The following is a 17808-nucleotide window of genomic DNA, read 5'->3' on the forward strand; positions in this document are numbered from 1 at the left end:
TTGACGGTGAAGTCGCAGTTAGACAGCCGAGCCATCCACCTTTGCTCAAGAGCGCCCAGCTTGGCCGTGTCCAGGTGTGTTAACGGGTTGTTGTCTGTGTAGGCAGTGAACTTTGCTGCGGCCAGGTAGTGCTTGAACCTTTTGGTTATCGCCCACACCAGGGCAAGAACTCCAAATTGAAGGAGCTGTAGTTCTCGGGGTTCAGCTCGGTGGGTTGCAGCTTCCGGTTAGCATAGGCGATCACCTTCTCCTTTCCATCCTGGACCTGGGACAGTACAGTGCCTAGGCCTACATTGCTGGTGTCCGTGTACAACACGAAGGGGAGGCTGTAGTCGGGGTAGGCTATGATCTCCTCTCCCGTCAAGGCCGACTTCAACTGCCGAAAGGACTCTTCCTGCTCCTCACCCCACACAAACGGGGTCCCGGATGATCTACCAATCTTGGCCTGTCCCACGAGGAGGTCTTGCATTGGGGAGGCCATCTTCGTGTACCCCTTGATGAAGCGGCGGTAGTAACCTACCAGGCCCAAGAACTGTCGCACCTCTCTCACTGTGGTTGGGCGTGGCCAGTCCTGGATGGCTGTGATCTTCTCCAGGTCTGGGGCTAGACCTTCAGCACTCACCACATGCCCGAGATACTGCACTTTGGCCTTCAGCAGGTGGCATTTGGACGGTTTCAGCTTCATCCCGTATTTAGCTAGGGACGCAAACACTTCCGCCAGGTGCTCCAGATGGGATTGATACGTCCTGGAGTAGACGATCACATCATCAAGGTACAGTAGGACTGTTTCGAAGTTAAGATGGCCAAGACAGCACTCCATCAACCTCTGGAAGGTCCCCGGGGCATTGCACAGCCCAAACTGCATGCTGTTGAACTCGCAGAGTCCCATCGGGGTGGTGAACGTGGTTTTCTCACGGTCTTCCGGTGCAACCGCCACCTGCCAGTAGCCACTGGTGAGATCAAGGGTGGAGAAATAGTTAGGCGTTTTCAGCGCGGCCAAAGACTCTTTGATACGGGGGAGAGGGTAGGCATCCTTATGCGTAATCTGATTGATTTTGCGGTAGTCCACGCACATCCTCATGGTGCCATCCTTCTTCTTCACTAGCACCAGTGGGGCTGCCCAGGGACTACAACTATCCCGAATGACCCCCGCCTCCTTCATGTTGTGCAGCATATCTCTAGCGCACTGATAGTGTGCTGGGGGGATCGGCCTGTGCCTCTCCTTGATGGGCGGGTGTGTGCCCATGGGGATATGGTGTTGAACCCCCTTAATCCTCCTGAAGTCTAGCGAATGTTTGCTAAAAACCTGCCCATACTCCTGGACCACCCGGTATACCCCCTCTTTGTGATGTGCTGGGCTAGATTCGGTGCCGACATGTAGCTCCCGACACCACTCCTCTGTCTGTAAAGGTGATGTGTCGCAGCTGGTGGCAGGTGCAGGGGCAGCGGGTGAGGTCTCGTGGATGGCGTGGGTGTCTATGGTGAACAGCTTAGCTATTGTGGCATAGCGAGGGAGCCTAACCTCTTCCTCTCCACAGTTCAGCACTCTCACCGGCACTCTCCCTTTCTTGACATCAATCACCCCCCTGGCTGCCATCACGGTGGGCCAGTGCTCCGAAGGCGAGGGTTCTACCTTTGCCGGGTAATCCCGTCCCTGGGGGCCGACTGCTGCTCTGCACCAGATCATCATTTCGCTTTTGGGCGGCACCACCAAGGGTGCTACATCCATCACCCGCGCGCCACCAATCTCTCCACCTGTCAGGTTCACCTGCTGCCGCTGCAGGAGGGCCCTGATCTCACGCTGGAGTGCCCTCTGCCGGCCCCCTCCTGAGGTGGCGGAGAACTGCTGCAGCAAACTCAACACCTCGCCCATACAGTGCTCAATCACATTCGTCCCCAAAACTATCTTCGGGTTGCGGTCACTAGACTCGTGCAGCACGACAATCATCCCCTGACGCTTCAGCTCTGTCTTTCCCACAGTCAGGGTCACTTCCTTAAGTCCCACCTGAGTCATAGGGAGCCCATTAGCTGCAACAATAGTCATACCACTATCGTGGGGGCTAAGCTCACTGTCATTCCAATACCGCTGGTACAAAGCATGGGGCATGGTCGTTACCTGCGATCCAGTGTCCAGTAAGGCTGTGATCGGGACCCCATCCACCGCCACCGAGATGATAGGGCGGCCTCCAACATACCGGTCCCACCAGTCCGCCGGGCCATAGTGGTCTACTTCTGAGGATTGGCCCTTGGCCTCAGGGGTGGCTCGTTTAACGGACAGCGACGAGCATAATGACCGGGCTGGTTACACTGGTAGCACAACGGCGGTCCATACCGGGGGTCGCTGGCCCTCCTCCGCTGCATCCACGGGACATCCTCGGGGCGGTCGGCGAGCTGGATTGTCTCCGGCGGCTTGACTCTCGGCGGAATCTTGAGTGCGGCGACTACTCGGGCAAGTTCCTCGCTCATGCGTTGCACCTTTTGGCCAACTCATCCCTCGCCCCGACGGGCGCATCCGGTGCCGGTAGGGCCAGCAGTGGGGGTAGTACCGAGACAGGAATGGTGGCGACCGGAAGGGGGGCCGCATCCGGGAGACTGAGATCCAAAGGCTGCAGGGCCTTGATGGCCCGCTCCTTCACTACTGCAAAGTCCAGGTCGGGGTGTTCAAGGGCCCAAAGTCGCAGCTGCTTGCGGACTTCGCCAGACCCCAGGCCCCATAGGAACTGCTCCACCAGCATCTTATTACTATCAGCCTCGCTGATGGTATCTGCCCACTTCAGGGTTTGGAGAGCCGTCTGCAATCGTAGGGCATAGTCCCTGATGCTGTCTGCTGACCGCTTCCGGCAGTGGTAAAACTGCATCCGGAGTTCGGCCGCAGTGCGAGTCTCGAAGGCGGCCTGAAGCTTTTCGAAGATGGTGGTCACAGAGGCCCGGTCTGCGTCGGCCCAGGTCTCCGCCTCCTGCTCAGCCGCGCCGGTCAACTGCCCCAGTACTACCACCACACGCTGCCTGCCAGTCATGGCATACAGGTCGAGAACCGAGCATATCTTTTTCCGGAAAGCCTGCAATGTATCAGGCTTCCCGTCATACTGGAGTAGCCAGGCTGCACTGGGCACATAGGACAGGGAGATCGGCATTACCTGGGCGACCGCCGGACCCGCGGCTTCTCCCGCTCGTGCGACCGGAGCAGGGACGGCCGCATCTCCACCGTCGGGCACGGCTGCTCCAGCGACCTGCGCCATCCCATCGTCTGCGCTGGGTGCCGACATGTTCTTGCCGTTTCCCCCTTGGTCTTTTCTCAGCACTCTTCCTTCCGGGGGCGGGGCTTCACTTTTCGTGCCTTCACTGCTCGGGGAAGACGACTCGAGCGGGAAACTTTCGCGCCAAGATGGCGGATCTTCAACTTTTTCGGCAGGACGCCACTGACGGATACTTCTAAGGCGCACTTCCACAGGTAAGTGGACTGTCAGAATCATGTTTGTGACGCCAGAAGAGCAGATGTGTACTGCCCTGAGAGGGGCTCGGCTGCTCCCTGCCTGGGCCATGCCGCTCGAGGTCCGGGCTCGGGTTGTCGGTGGCTCGAGCGCCTCTGGACCGGGGGCCACGTCGCTCTGTTAAGGGGAGGCAGTGGGGGCTGGCGGTGTAGGACGGGGTTCGCAGCCGGGAGGCCGCGTTGTTGCTGGATGAGTCATGACGCCACCCACGGGTTGTGGTGACGGGATGCACCACCGCTGCGGCTGGAGTGAAGGGGGCTCCCGGGAGCGGTGTTGTGGCCGCAGCCTAGATGTTAGCCCCTCCGTGGGTAGGGGCGGTGTGTCCCGGGGCCCGGCGGGGAGATGGCGATGATGTCGGGGTGCAGGGTGCCGTACTGCGGTGTAATGCTGTGCCCGGATGGCACTGGTGTACTCACTATTAATTCACACTCAGAGTCATTGGTAAACCAAAGTTCGGGTATGGTCGGGTCCCGCAGCCGGCTGCTTGTGTCCCTTGTGAGGCTGATGGTGGCCCCTTTCCCTTGCACCTCTTGTTTTGGCTGTTGGCTCCCCTGCCTGGACAGTGGTAGCCCGCTCCCTGGCGTTTAGCTGCCAGAGGAGCCTTCGGTTGCCCGCAGGCGCTGGCCCGTCGGGTGTTTGGCCCTTGGCAGTGGCTTTCACCTGGTATCGGTGGGCTGTTGCCTTCTTTCGGGACTTTGGGTGAGGATGGACCCGTGAGGTCCAGACTGCAATCAGTTAATTTGCCTACACTCAGTGGCTTCCAAGCTAGGACGGGGTCTGAGTACCCAGTTTCTGGTGCACCGGTAAACGGTTGACTCCCCGGTTCAGGTCCGGCGGGCTCCAACCCTGACCCGGTCCTTACGGTTCTGCCGGTCGTTGCACCGATACTCCTGCAGGCGGCCACCACCGTCTGCCTGCCTGACGTTTTGGGATTCCCAGGCTCCAACCCGAGTCCCTGACAGCTCTGCTACTCCACACCTCCTGTCACTGTCACAAGCTGTAACCTCGCTCTTTGTATTTCCTGCCTCAGGACAGTAGCCTCCTCTGTGGGCGTGTCTTTCTGCCTGACTCCGCCCACCTGGTGTGCCCTACTTGCCCTGAGGAAGGCATCAGGTCTCCCTTTCAGGTGACTGATGTGTCCTCACAAGGGATGGGGTGTGTGTGTTTGGTGTTACCTGTGACTCCTGGGGGCCAGGGCGTCACATTTATATTATATGTCATGAATTATATATGCTCCTTTCTCTACCTATTAGCCACTACTCACCCCCTACTTCCTGAACTCATCATTGACTCTGAAAAATAACTTAAAATAAAATGGACTGCTGTCGCTGCATTCATTTACAGCTGCCTTTTTAAATAGGTGCAGAATGAGAGAGGGAGGAAGGGAGAGTGGGTTGCAGATTTAGTGTTTTATTTCTGTATGTTTCATATATACGCTGCTGCTTAATGTGTTACATAGCGCAAAATTTTTCTTGTTTTTGGGCACTGTATATAGGGGACATCATAGCAGCTAATCTCAACTGACTAATTCAAAGACAACTCAACACATCATAGATAGAGGCTGAAGAGGGGAACACTAGTGAGAAATTTATTACAGGTCATGTGGGGACCAGAAGAATTCCTCATATACAGTGTCAGACTTGGATGTAAAGTAGCCACCGATACACTGACTGTGAGAGCCCACTGTTCAACTACATGTAAATATTACATTGTCCTCACATTATCATTAGCCTTAGCAATATTTCTGCACAATTGGATGTTTAAAAAAAAAACGTTCCTGTTCTGAGATAATCTAAAGCCTGCTTTACATGTTACGATTTCGCATACGATATCGTATGCAATCGTAACCGCCCCCATCGTATGTGCGGCACGTTCAATTTTGTTGAATGTGCCGCACAAACGATTAACCCCCGTCACACGTACTTACCTTCCATACGACCTCGATGTGGGCGGCGAACGTCCACTTCCTGGAGTGGGAGGGACGTTCGGCGTCACATCGACTTCACGCGGCAGCCGGCCAATAGAAGCGGAGTGGAGGAGATGAGCGGGATGTAAACATCCCACCCACCTCCTTCCTTCCGCATTGCTGGCCGGGAGCCGCAGGACGCAGGTAAGATCTGTTCATCGTTCCCGGGGTGTCACACACTGCGATGTGTGCTACCCCGGGTACGATGAACAACCTGACGTTCAATTCATGAGGAATGAACGACGTGCGTGCGATGAGCGTTTTACCGTTCATTCGCAATCGCACGTAGCTATTACACACTACAATGTACCTTACGATGCCGGATGTGCGTCACTTACGACGTGACCCCGCCAACACATTGTAAGATATATTGTAGTGTGTAAAGCGGGCTTTATATATGCGCCCCTGCTATGTACAGTACTGTGTAATGGCCGTATCTGACCATACAAGGACATGGTCTGTTCCTACCACAGCTCCTGGACCGGTGAGGAAACAAGAGTATACAAATAGCACAGTATGGGATCGTATCTGATTCTTTTTGTGGGGTAAAACATTTCCCTGCCTGTTTTAAAAAAATATTTTATTTCATAGTAAGAATAATTTGCGATCACATGCTGAAAATTCTGTATACTTTATTACTTCCTCCCCAGCTCAGGAGATATGGTATGATCAGACCGTGTTCCGTACACGGTCAGACATGGTCATTACACAGTACATAGCAGGGGCACATATATAAGATTATCTCAGCACAGGAAATTTTTTTTAAACACATCCAGTTATATAATTTAGTATTATTCTAAGATCTATTAATTAAAATCATCAGCTTAAAAATTAATGTTGTCAAACCCTTTAAGTATATTGTACCAACTTCTGCACATAAAGGGAGGTGGGCGGCCCACTCCTGCAAAGGGACCTTCCAGAGGATTCACCAGCTTTCCTGTGGGCCAGTGCGAGCCTGCTCATATATTCATATGACAGTATATTCTGAAACCACAAGTGTTCTTTAAATATTAGAATAAATCATAACTAGAAATGTCAGGTTTTTTTATTTACTGATCAGGCTCAATACATGTAGCGCTAAAGATCTACAAAAGTACATTCAATAATGAGAGTTGTTGCATCCCAATCCATAGTGAATATTAGTGATGATTATTATAATGAATAATGTTCTGAAGTAGTGCACTTATCAAATTGTATTTGTAATCGTAAGAGAGAAAAACATATTCTTCTAAATGTAACCAATAATCCATATTGCACCTAATCATGGAACGGAACTCACATATTGACATATAATAATAGATTCTTTACGTACGTTTCTTGCTACAAAGAAAAAATGAGACATATATTTTCTTATTTCAAGTATATTATTTTCTTTATGTACCGTATATTATGTTCTCTTAAAGGGAATCTGTCAGCAGGTTTTTGCTACCTCATCTGAGAGCAGCAAGGAGATTCTAAATCCAACAGTATATCATTTAGATGACTGGCAGCAGTCGTTCTGACACAATCTGAATTTTTAGGTTTAGGCCCCTTTCAGACATCAATGTTTCAGGTACGTGTGACATCCATTTTTAACACGGATGCCAGACGTACCCATGTTATTCTATGGTGTTACTCACATGTCCGTGTTTTCACATGGACCCTGTGGCCCCGCACGTACATGTGACGCCCTGGCAAAACCAGGTAGTCACAGAAAGAGTTAAACTTCCTTGGTACCACCTGATCCCACACTGGTACAGTGAAGCAGCCGTACCTCCCCCCCCCCAGTGTAACAAAAGGAGCAGGAGGGGAGAAGTTGAGTCAGTCGGTAGAAGGAGGGAGAGGAGTGCAGACAGGGTTGTGGTCCCCTGTGCTGCAGGGGAAGTGAAGCCAAGAGAAAGCAGAAGTCTTGGAGCTGAAGTGGAGAGTAGGCTCAGAGGAACCTGTAGTGGACCGGGACAGGGTAGTGGCCTGCCGGTAGTGTGCAAGGGATCCCGGACTTGTGCAAAGATAGGACTTCTGTGGCGCCCTGGGCAAGCCAGGACGTCACAAGCACTACACCAACACACCCCACACTCCCGGTCAGGCACACCAAAGTCAGACAAAAACCCTTGTTGCCTTCCTCCAGGGGCTGATGTCCACACCAGGGGGTGGGCCAGGCGGTTGGTCCCGCCCACCGAGGAGTTCACAGTCCTGGAGGCGGGAAAAGCAGGCAGATAGAGTTTGGAAGTGAAAGTGGAAGGAGGGAAGTAGCAGTTGAGAGGCCTGAAGTTGGTCCGGGTGTGTGGCCCGGACGGAACAGCAAGGTCTGCAGACGGTGGTGACCGTCTGCAGGAGTGGCCTATTGGAGCTAGCCGTAAGGACCGTGGACGGGTGGTGGCCCGGCGGTACCGGACCAGTACGCAAAGAGAAGCCAGCACCATCCGGCAGGGGCTTACGGACCCCGACAAGGCTAGGAGTCGCCGTGAATTGGTCAAATCCGTTAGCGAAGGGAACCTCCTGGGTTTCCCAGCAGCCAAGTCCCGACAGAAGGCAACCGTCCAACCGAGAGAGGGAAACACAGTCACCGCCAAGGCTAAAGTTCCCAGGGCCAGAGCCTGCGGGCAAAAGGGGCTCCTTCAGCATCCTTCAAGCTGGGGAGCGGGTTACCGGTGGGAACCCATTGGAACCATACACACTACACAGGTGCAGGGAAAGGCAGTCACCATCAACCTGCCGGGAGGAGAAACACCGCAGCCGTCTGTGGGACCCGTCCATCCAGCCGTTTGATTTACCGGAGACTCTGTGTACATCATTGGCTGAGTGAGTACCACCGTGCCGTGCGGCACAGCGCTACCCCCACGACCCTGCACCTCGCCAGGCCCCGTAACCCGCCTGCAATCCATCCCTACCCCATCACCGGGGCCCCCGGACAACCAACCCCCTACCCACAGAGGGGAGAACTAACATCCAGGCTGCTCTCTGTCATCGCTCCCGGGATCCCCGTCCAGAGCAGCGGTGGTGTCACCAATCTCACCACAACCGTGGGTGGCGTCACGGACAATATCAAATCCCCACAATCAATCCCCACCCTTTTCACTCACGGGCGAGGAACGCCGCTCGAGTCCCTGGGATCCGGCCCACCGCTCGAGCCACCTAAGAGCCAAATAACCATGGCCCTTCCCACCCTAATAATATCAGCCCCCAGTTGTCTGCTGTACCTAGGCTAGTTTTAGTAAAATGGAGGGGAACCCACATCAATTTTTTTTTTTAATTCAAAACGAAAAATGCTAGAAAACAGCTGGCCAAGCTAACTATCTCTTTATCTATTGAGCTATTCTGTTCTTTCTTTCTGTCTATATTATATGTTATAAATTTCTTTCTTTGTATATCTCTATCTACTTTATCTGTTCTATCTATCTATCTGTTTTAACTATTTATTATCCATCCTTTATCTATCTTTTTATATATATATATATATATATATATATATATACACTGTATATATCTATAATTTTTTAGGCTTTGCCCATCTTTTACACATTATAAAAACAATCGTGTCAGTATCATGCATTTTTTTACTGGTACCAGTCACACGGATGTCACACGTATGCAAACTTTGATATCACATGGTTGTCACACATATGACACACGGATGTCACACGGATGTCACACGGATGACCACACCGGTACGTGTGGCTTGTACCTGTTCGGACATCTAAAAGTGGCCTTTAGGTCCAGTCACACTAAACAACTTACCAGCGATCCCAACAACGATAGGGATCGCTGGTAAGTTGCTAGGAGGTTGCTGGTGAGATGTCACACTGCGACGCTCCAGCGATCCCACCAGCAACCTGACCTGGCAGGGATCGCTGGAGCGTCGCTACACGAGTTGCTGGTGAGCTCACCAGCAACCAGTGACCAGCCCCCAGCGCCACATGGAAGATGCTGCGCTTGGTAACTAAGGTAAATATCGGGTAACCAACCCGATATTTACCTTGGTTACCAGCGCACGCAGCTACACGTGCAGAGAGCAGCGCACACTGAGCGCTGGCTCCCTGCTCTCCTAGTTACAGCACACATCGGGTTAATTACCCGATGTGTCCTGCAGCTACATGTGCACAGAGCAGGAGCCGGCACTGACAGTCAGAGCGGCGGAGGCTGGTAACAAAGGTAAATATCGGGTAACCAAGGACAGGGCTTCTTGGTTACCCGATGTTTACTGTGGTTACTAGCCTCCGCAGAAGCCGGCTCCTGCTGCCTGCACATTTAGTTGTTGCTGTCTCGCTGTCACACACAGCGATTTGTGCTTCACAGCGGGACAGCAACAACTAAAAAATGGCCCAGGACATTCAGCAACAACCAACGACCTCACAGCAGGGGCCAGGTTGTTGCTGGATGTCACACACAGCAACATCGCTAGCAACATCGCTGCTACGTCACAAAAGTTGTTCGTTAGCAGCGATGTTGCTAGCGATGTTGCTTAGTGTGACGGGGCCTTTAGTCATGTAGCAGAGCTCAGAGAGCTGTACCACCCACACCAGGCTCTCTATCGAGATTGTACATTGACAGTGAGGTATCAATCACTGCAGGGGGCTTAATGGGCTGCAGTCCAGTAATGATAAGGATCCTGCTGCTTAAACAAACAAATAGTAAATGAACAAAAGAACGAACTGTGATAAAACCGGCATGCCTAAACTTTCTGTGTTAACCCTTGCAGCATGCTGACCATCTTAGGCTATGTGCACACGCTGCGTTTTTATGACGCTGCGTTTTTGTGCGTTTTTGGCCACTAAAAACGCACAAAAACGCACCCGCGGCAAAGAAACGCAGCAAAAAACGCATGCGTTTTTACCGCGATTTGGTGCGTTTTTGATCTCTGCGTTTTTCCAATGCATTGCATGGGGGAAAACGCAGAAAAACGCAGGAAAGAATTGACATGTCCATTTTTTTTTTAAACTAAAAAACGCAGCTTAAAAAAAAAGTTGTGTGCGGACAGCAAAAATTAAAACTCATAGACTTTGCTGGGGAAGCAAAGTCATGCAGTTGTGAGGCCAAAATCGCACCCGAAAAACGCGCAAAAACGCTGCTAAAAACGCACCGTGTGCACATAGCCTTATATAGCAAAAACCTGCTGATAGATTCTCTTTAAGGAGTTGTTCAAGCAGAAGGGATACGTCATCAACGTGAGACGTTGAGGGTCCGACATCTCACAATTACACCAATCAGCTGATCAGCTGATCCCAGCTCTAGTGGCTGTCAGACTGAAACATATTGAATGGAGCTGCTCAATGCATCTACACTCATTGTGGAGCAGTACTGCAACACCTCTCCCATTCTTTGGAATACAGTAGCTGTTTTAGTTTAAACATTTTGTATAGTTTTTGGTTTTTCTTTGTGAAATCTGGTGATCTATGTAGGGTTGCAAAAATGTTTAAAATAATTGTGAAAATTACACCAAATTAATGAAAATTGTGTACAAGGCATTATGTATATGGCACTTCTTAAGAGATTTTATACCTGCTGTTGGCTTTTTTTATTTTATTTCTATAAATATTGTTGCTAAAATAGTGATTTTAAGACTGTGGTGAGCCATAACTCCATATAAATATGCCTCACACTGTTCATATTCAGTGGCATGCAAAGGTTTGGGCACCACTGTTCAAAATTACTGTTATTGTGAACAGGTAAGCAAGTTGAAGATGAAATGATCTCTAAAAGACATAAAGATGACACATTTCCTTTGTATTTTAGGCAAAAAATATGTTTTTAATTTCTTACATTTTTAATTAACAAAAAAGTTAAGTAGGTCAATGCCAATATTTGGGCACCCTGCATTATTAGTTCCTAGTAGCACCCACTTTGGCAGGTATCACAGCTTGTAAATGCTTTTTGTAGACAGCCAAGATCTTTCAGTTCTTGCTTTGAGGGATTTTCATCCATTCTTTCTTGGAAAAGTCTTCCAGTTCTGTGAGATTCCTGGTCGTCTTGCATGCACTGCTCTTTTGAGGTCTAGTCACAGATTTTCAATGATGTTCAGATCAGGAAACTGTGAGGGCCATTGTAACAAGTTCAGCTTGCGCCTTTTGAGGTAGTTTATCTTGGATTTTGGCATGTGTTTAGGTTCATTATCCATTTGTAGAAGTCATTATTTTTATACTTTATCTTTTTGGTAGTATATTTAGTCAGTTTAGCTCTATTTAGCTTTATATAGCGGTGTTATACAAATAGTTTATCTTCAAAGGCATGGTTCCATTGCAGTTTGCTTTGCGTTACGGTCTTTAAGGAATTCCTTTAAGCCACATTAACCTCTCCTTGCTAGGGACAATGCTCTACACACATTAATGTGAATGGCACTAGCACTTTATGGCTAGGTTCACACACTGCGTTTTTGTGACGCTGCGTTTTTCTGCGTTTTTTGCGGCAAAAAAACGCACAAAAATGCACCCGCGGCAAAAAAACGCGACAATAAAAGCACGCATTTTTGCCGCATTTTGGTGCGTTTTTGCTCACTGCATCTTTATGCGTTTTTTTATCAGTGAACAATGCCATTAAAGATTGTCTGATGTCATTTCCTTCTTCAATATGTTCTTCATTCTCCACTAGTGTATGCAGGAGAGCAGACAGCTGCAGAACTACAAGGCTCAGTATCCTCCATCCAGGACTGTATGCAGGAGGGAGAGGCAGGGGGGAGCAGAACTACAAGGCTCAGCATACTCCATCCAATAGTGTATGCAGGAGAGCAGACAGAGGCTGCAGAACTACAAGGCTCAGCATCCTCCATCCAGGACTGTATGCAGGAGTTTTTTGCCCCCCCAAAAAAATGACGTGGGCTTCGCCATATTTTTGTATGCTAGCCAGGTACAGCAGGCAGGTACGGGCTGCCCCCAACCCCCAGCTGCCTATTTGTACCCGGCTGGGAACCAAAAATATAGGGAAGCACTTTTTTTTAAATTTCATGAATTTCATTAAATAATTAAAAAAAAATGACGTGGGCTTCGCCCAATTTTTGTATCCAGCAAGGTACAACTAGGCAGCTGGGGATTGGAATCCACAGTGCAGGGTGCCCATGCTTTCTGGGCACACCCGCTGCGAATTGCAGTCCGCAGCCACCCCAGAAAATGGCGCTTTCATAGAAGCGCCATCTTCTGGCGCTGTATCCAACTCTTCGGGCTGCCCTGGTGATGGGTGGCTCGCTGGGTAATAATGGGGTTAGGGCTAGCTGCATATTATCAACTGGCCCTAAGCCCGAAATTCATGGTGTCACGCCAATATTAGGCATGGCCACCATGAATTTCTAGTAAAGATAATAAAAAACACACCACACAGAAAAATATTCTTATTAGAAATAAAACACAACACAATTAGTGACTCAATCTTTATTGAAATAAAGAACACCCCTCCGCAGTAATCCTGGGTCAAGGGTCCCGCGCCATCCAATCTGGATCCAATATCATCTGATCGGTTTGCTGGAAGGCAAAGCGATCAGATGATGTGTCAGGTTCTAGGATGTGAATCACATCACACATCAGCTGATTGTATAAAAGCTGTTTATACAATCAGCTGAAGCATCATTGCAAAAAAAAATACTCACTTATGTGCTGATTACCGGCAGCTCCTGGAGCGGAGTCTGATCCCGTCTGATCGCTGCAGGAGCTGCCGGTAATCAGTGATGAAGTCTGCTGACGGCATCCACTGCCAGGTTAAGCCGGCCGGGCGCCGGCGTCACCACGAGACTTACAATCAGCTGATGCGTCAGGTGACTGCATCAGGTGATCAGCGCCAGGTCCTGCAGATATCAGACGTGCCTGAGAACACACAGCCGGAGCGGCGGTACCAGGAGAGATGCTGGGAGCAGACATGGCACCGGGAGTCTGCAGACACGTGAGTATGACATTTTTTTCTACTGTTCACTTTTGTTTTCGCAGCTGCCTCCACCTTCCGCCCGGCCATTGCGCCGCACGGGAGCGGACATGCACAGTACTGGAGGTGGAAGCGGCGGTGACGGTACCGGGAGGATTCACGCTTCTGTATTTACTGATAGAAGGAATCCTCTTCCTGTACATGTCACTTTACTGCCCACCCCTTGCGTTTATAGCTGCATTTTTAGTCATAGAAACGCACTAAAACGCAGCTATATTTGCAATTTGCAGTTTTTCATTGCGTTTTTGAACATCTCATTGAACTCAATGGATGCAAAACGCAGTGAAAAACGCAAAAATAATTGACATGCTGCATTTTGTGGGCACCACAAAAACGCAGCTAAAAAAACCGCTGTGTGCAGACAGCAAAAATGAAAACTCATAGACTTTGCTGGGGAAGCAAAGTCATGAAGTTTTCTGAGCAAAATCGCACCCAAAAAACGCGCAAAACCGCCGCGAAAAACGCACTGTGTGAACTTACCCTATCTTGGTCTATTCTATGATTGCCCTGTTACTGCACATATATCCTTTTGTTAGGGACAGAGTTATGAAGTCTTGTACTAGAACCTTATTTTTATTTATATTTCATAAGGAAAAGAAAAGTTTTCACTTTTTTGCACTTTTATATGATCTGCAGTAATATCTACTATACTGTATATACCAGCTCGTGCAGTAATAACTTCATTTTTTCTATTGTATATGTCGCGGGCGGAGGAGGGGACGCTGCGCTCACACACTGCTCGGGTCCGGCTGCTGCTGCTGCTCGGTGGTGGCTCGAGCCCTGGGCCGGATCCCGGGGACTCGAGTGGCGCTCCTCGCCCGTGAGTGAAAAGGGGGTGGTTTGGTTTAGGGATATTGTCCGTGACGCCACCCACGGTTGTGGTGAGGTTGTGACACCACCGCTGCTCTGGACGGGGATCCCGGGAGCGATGACAGGGAGCAGCTTGGATGTTGTTTCTCCCCTCCGTGGGTAGGGGGTTGGTTGTCCCGGGGCCCGGTGAGGGTTAGGGATGACAGGCGGGTTACGGGGCCTGGTGAGGTGCAGGGTCACGGGGGCAGCGTTTTGCCGCACGGCACGGTGGTACTCACTCAGCCAATGATGAAGGCAAAGTCTCCGGTAAAACAAACGGCTGGATGGACGGGTCCCACAGACGGCTGCGGTTGTTCTCCTCCCGGTAGGTTGATGGTTGGATGGATGCTGAAGGAGCCCCTTTTGCCCGCAGGCTCTGGCCCTGGGAACTGTAGCCTTGGCGGTGACTGTGTTTCCCTGTACGGTTTGAGCTGTTGCCTTCAATCGGGTCTTGACTGCTGGGAAACCCCAGAGGTTCCCTTCGCTAACGGATTTGACCAGTTTTACAGCGACTCCTAGCCTGGTCGGGGCCCGTAAGCCCTGCCGGATGGTGCTGGCTTCTCTTTGCTCTCCGATCCGGTACCGTCGGGTCACCGCCCGTCCACGGTCCGTACGGTTCACTCCAATCAGCCTCTCCTGCAGACGGTCACCACCGTCTGCCAACCTTGCTGTTCTGTCCGGGCCACACACCAGGACGCCTTCAGTCTCCTCTTCTACCACTTCACTTCACTCCTCTCCAACTCCTCTCCAAAACTAATCTGACTCCTTTTCCCGCCTCCAGGACTGTGAACTCCTCGGTGGGCGGGGCCAACCGCCTGGCCCACCCCCTGGTCTGAACATCAGCCCCTGGAGGGAGGCAACAAGGATTTGTGTTTGACTTTGGTGTGCCTAACCGGGGTGTGGGGTGTGTTGGTGTAGTTCTGTGACGACCTGGCTTGTCCAGGGCGCCACATATACACCTATTCCTGTTCTAACCATTTTTTATTGAGGTTCTAACCTGGCACTTTATATGATTTTTCTATTTATGTATGCATTATTCACTTCACGTAACCAGATGTGCCTTTTATTTAACATAGCAATATAAATAATTGGTCACCCCTTTACAATTCACATGTCGGTGCCACCTTATGGTTTTCCCGTATTTCTTATTGTTTTATCAGTTTTTTGGGTTTTTTTTGTTATTTAATAAATATTTATTACATTTTTTTTTTTTTTTTTTTACATGACCTGTAGTATACACTTATAGAATTTTATGGCTACAAGTGCAGAACTCTAGATGGAGAGGGCATCCCCATACTGGTCCACCTACAGTGTATCTCAACCTTATATTGGGTTTATTAGATTACAAGGCATCTTCTTTTTTTGTCTTTTGTAGCAATTAAGAGTTAACCATGACATGCACTTCATGGCTAGTTTTTCATGAATGTCACATAACCTCTTTCTACCCTATTTTTTTCTGATCCTTCTACATTGTAATTCTCTCATTTTTGCTATACAGTAAGATCTGACTTGGTCTATGATTCTGTTCTGTTTCATATCTGCCATGACGGAACTGTTGCAATCTGATTCTCCATTGAAGTCTAAAGCCCCGCATACATATTAGGTGACTAACTGCCCACATGGACAAGTTCAATGAACAGTTTAATGCGTATGGTGACCCCGGGTAGATTATTGTCAGGGAAATTAAGAATCCTGCATGTTCAATTTTGGACTATCAATCCTTTTGTTCTCCCATTAAATATGCCAAAAATAGAGTTATCTGTCGGCAGCTCTCTCATAGAGAACAGAGATGGCTGAGACAGCTGCTGATTGTACGATGGCTTAGTTGACAGCCATCCAAGCCAAACTGTATATTGGGGCTTAACAACTTTCCACTCAGCTCCAACATCCAATAGCTACAGAATAATGTGTTCAATCCTTGTGTTTGGATTTATGGTCAATACCCTGACAACAGGTAGCTAAATACGGAAGGGTTCTTTACAGTTAGAGCAGTCAGACTGTGGAATGTCCTACCATAAGGCTGGAAACACATTTGTGCGTGTAAAATCGGTCCGAGTCTCATGCTAGAAAGTAGCATGAGCTCTGTTCACGTTATGATCAGTGTGCAATGCAACTGCAATGCGATCCTTGGATTTTTCAATTGATTGCAGTCCGTGTGCATTGCGTGTTTGATGCGTATGGGATCCGTTTTTACTATATCATCTGCCATTCAGCTCTGCTAGATGGCCGCTGACAGCAGACACAGACAGAGCCATGTAGCAGAGCTGAATGGCCGCTGACAGCAGACACAGACAGAGCCGCGGGATAAGAATGAAGTCAGATGAACTTCACCCAACTTCATTGTCATCCCGCGGCTCTGTCTGTGTGGCATGGCCTGATTTGCGGTCACCGGGGAAGGTCTCACCGGTGACCGCAAATCCCCTGAGTGACCGCAGTGAGCCGCGCAATCAGCGGTGCCGTCACTGAGTTTATCTGTGGCCACAGCTGGAGTCCTCCACCTGAGATCTGTGGCCGCGGGTAACCTGAGTGACGTCATCGCTGTTAGCGCGACTCATGGTCTGTGACCGCTCTCTGTCAGCTTCTAATGTAGCAGAGCTGAAAGCGTCGTGGGACCTCTGTGGATTACGTCAGACATGGAAGGGTATTTGGGGACTTGAATAAAGTTGTGAAAGAGGGTGGGGTTTTTTTGTTATTCATTTCAAATAAAGGATTTTTTGGTGTATGTCTTCATTTTCTTTATCTTACAGGTTAATCATGGAAGGTATCTCGGGCAGACGCCTGCCATGATTAATCTAGGACTTAGTGGCAGCTATGGGCTGCTGCCATTAACTTCTTATTACCTTGATTGCCACCGCACCAGGGCAAATCGGGATGGCCAGGTACAGTCGCGGGACTGTCGCATCTAATGGATGCGGCAATTCCGGGCGGCTGCTGGCTGATATTATTAGGGTGGGGGGCTCCCCATAACGTGGGGCTCCCCATCATGACAATACCAGCCTCCTACCGTATGGCTTTACTCTGGCTGGTATAAAAATTGGGGGGAACCACACGCCGTTTTTTTTAAATTATTTATTTATTTAACTGCATGATATAGACCCCCCCACCGGCGGCTGTGATTGGTTGCAGTGAGACAGCTGTCACTCATCGTGGGGACGTGTCTGACTGCAACCAATCATAGGTGCCGGTGGGCGGGGAAAGCAGGGAATACGAGATTGAATAGTGAGCAGCCGGCTTTTTCAAAAGAGGAGAAGACGCCGCAGTGTGAACGCCGTGCAGCGCCGCACCGGAGATCGGAGATCAGTGAGTATGAGAGAGGGGGGGAGTGGGAGAGACCGACATGGACAGAGAGTGAGATAGAGACAGAGAGAGACCGACCGACCGACCAACCGACAGAGACTAGATCGGGGATCAGTGAGTATGAGAGAGGGGGGGAGTGGGAGAGACCGACATGGACAGAGAGAGAGATAGAGACCGAGAAGGAGAGACCGACTGACAGTGATAGAGATTGACCGACATTGTGAGACCTCACTCATTTTCAGTGTTTTCTGAAACATGCGATAAATGTATTTAGAAAAACGCATATCACTAGGATGGTGTGTGTGCCATCCGTGTGACATCCGT

Source organism: Anomaloglossus baeobatrachus, chromosome 1, assembly GCF_048569485.1.
Source record: "Anomaloglossus baeobatrachus isolate aAnoBae1 chromosome 1, aAnoBae1.hap1, whole genome shotgun sequence".
Lineage (NCBI taxonomy): Eukaryota > Metazoa > Chordata > Amphibia > Anura > Aromobatidae > Anomaloglossus > Anomaloglossus baeobatrachus.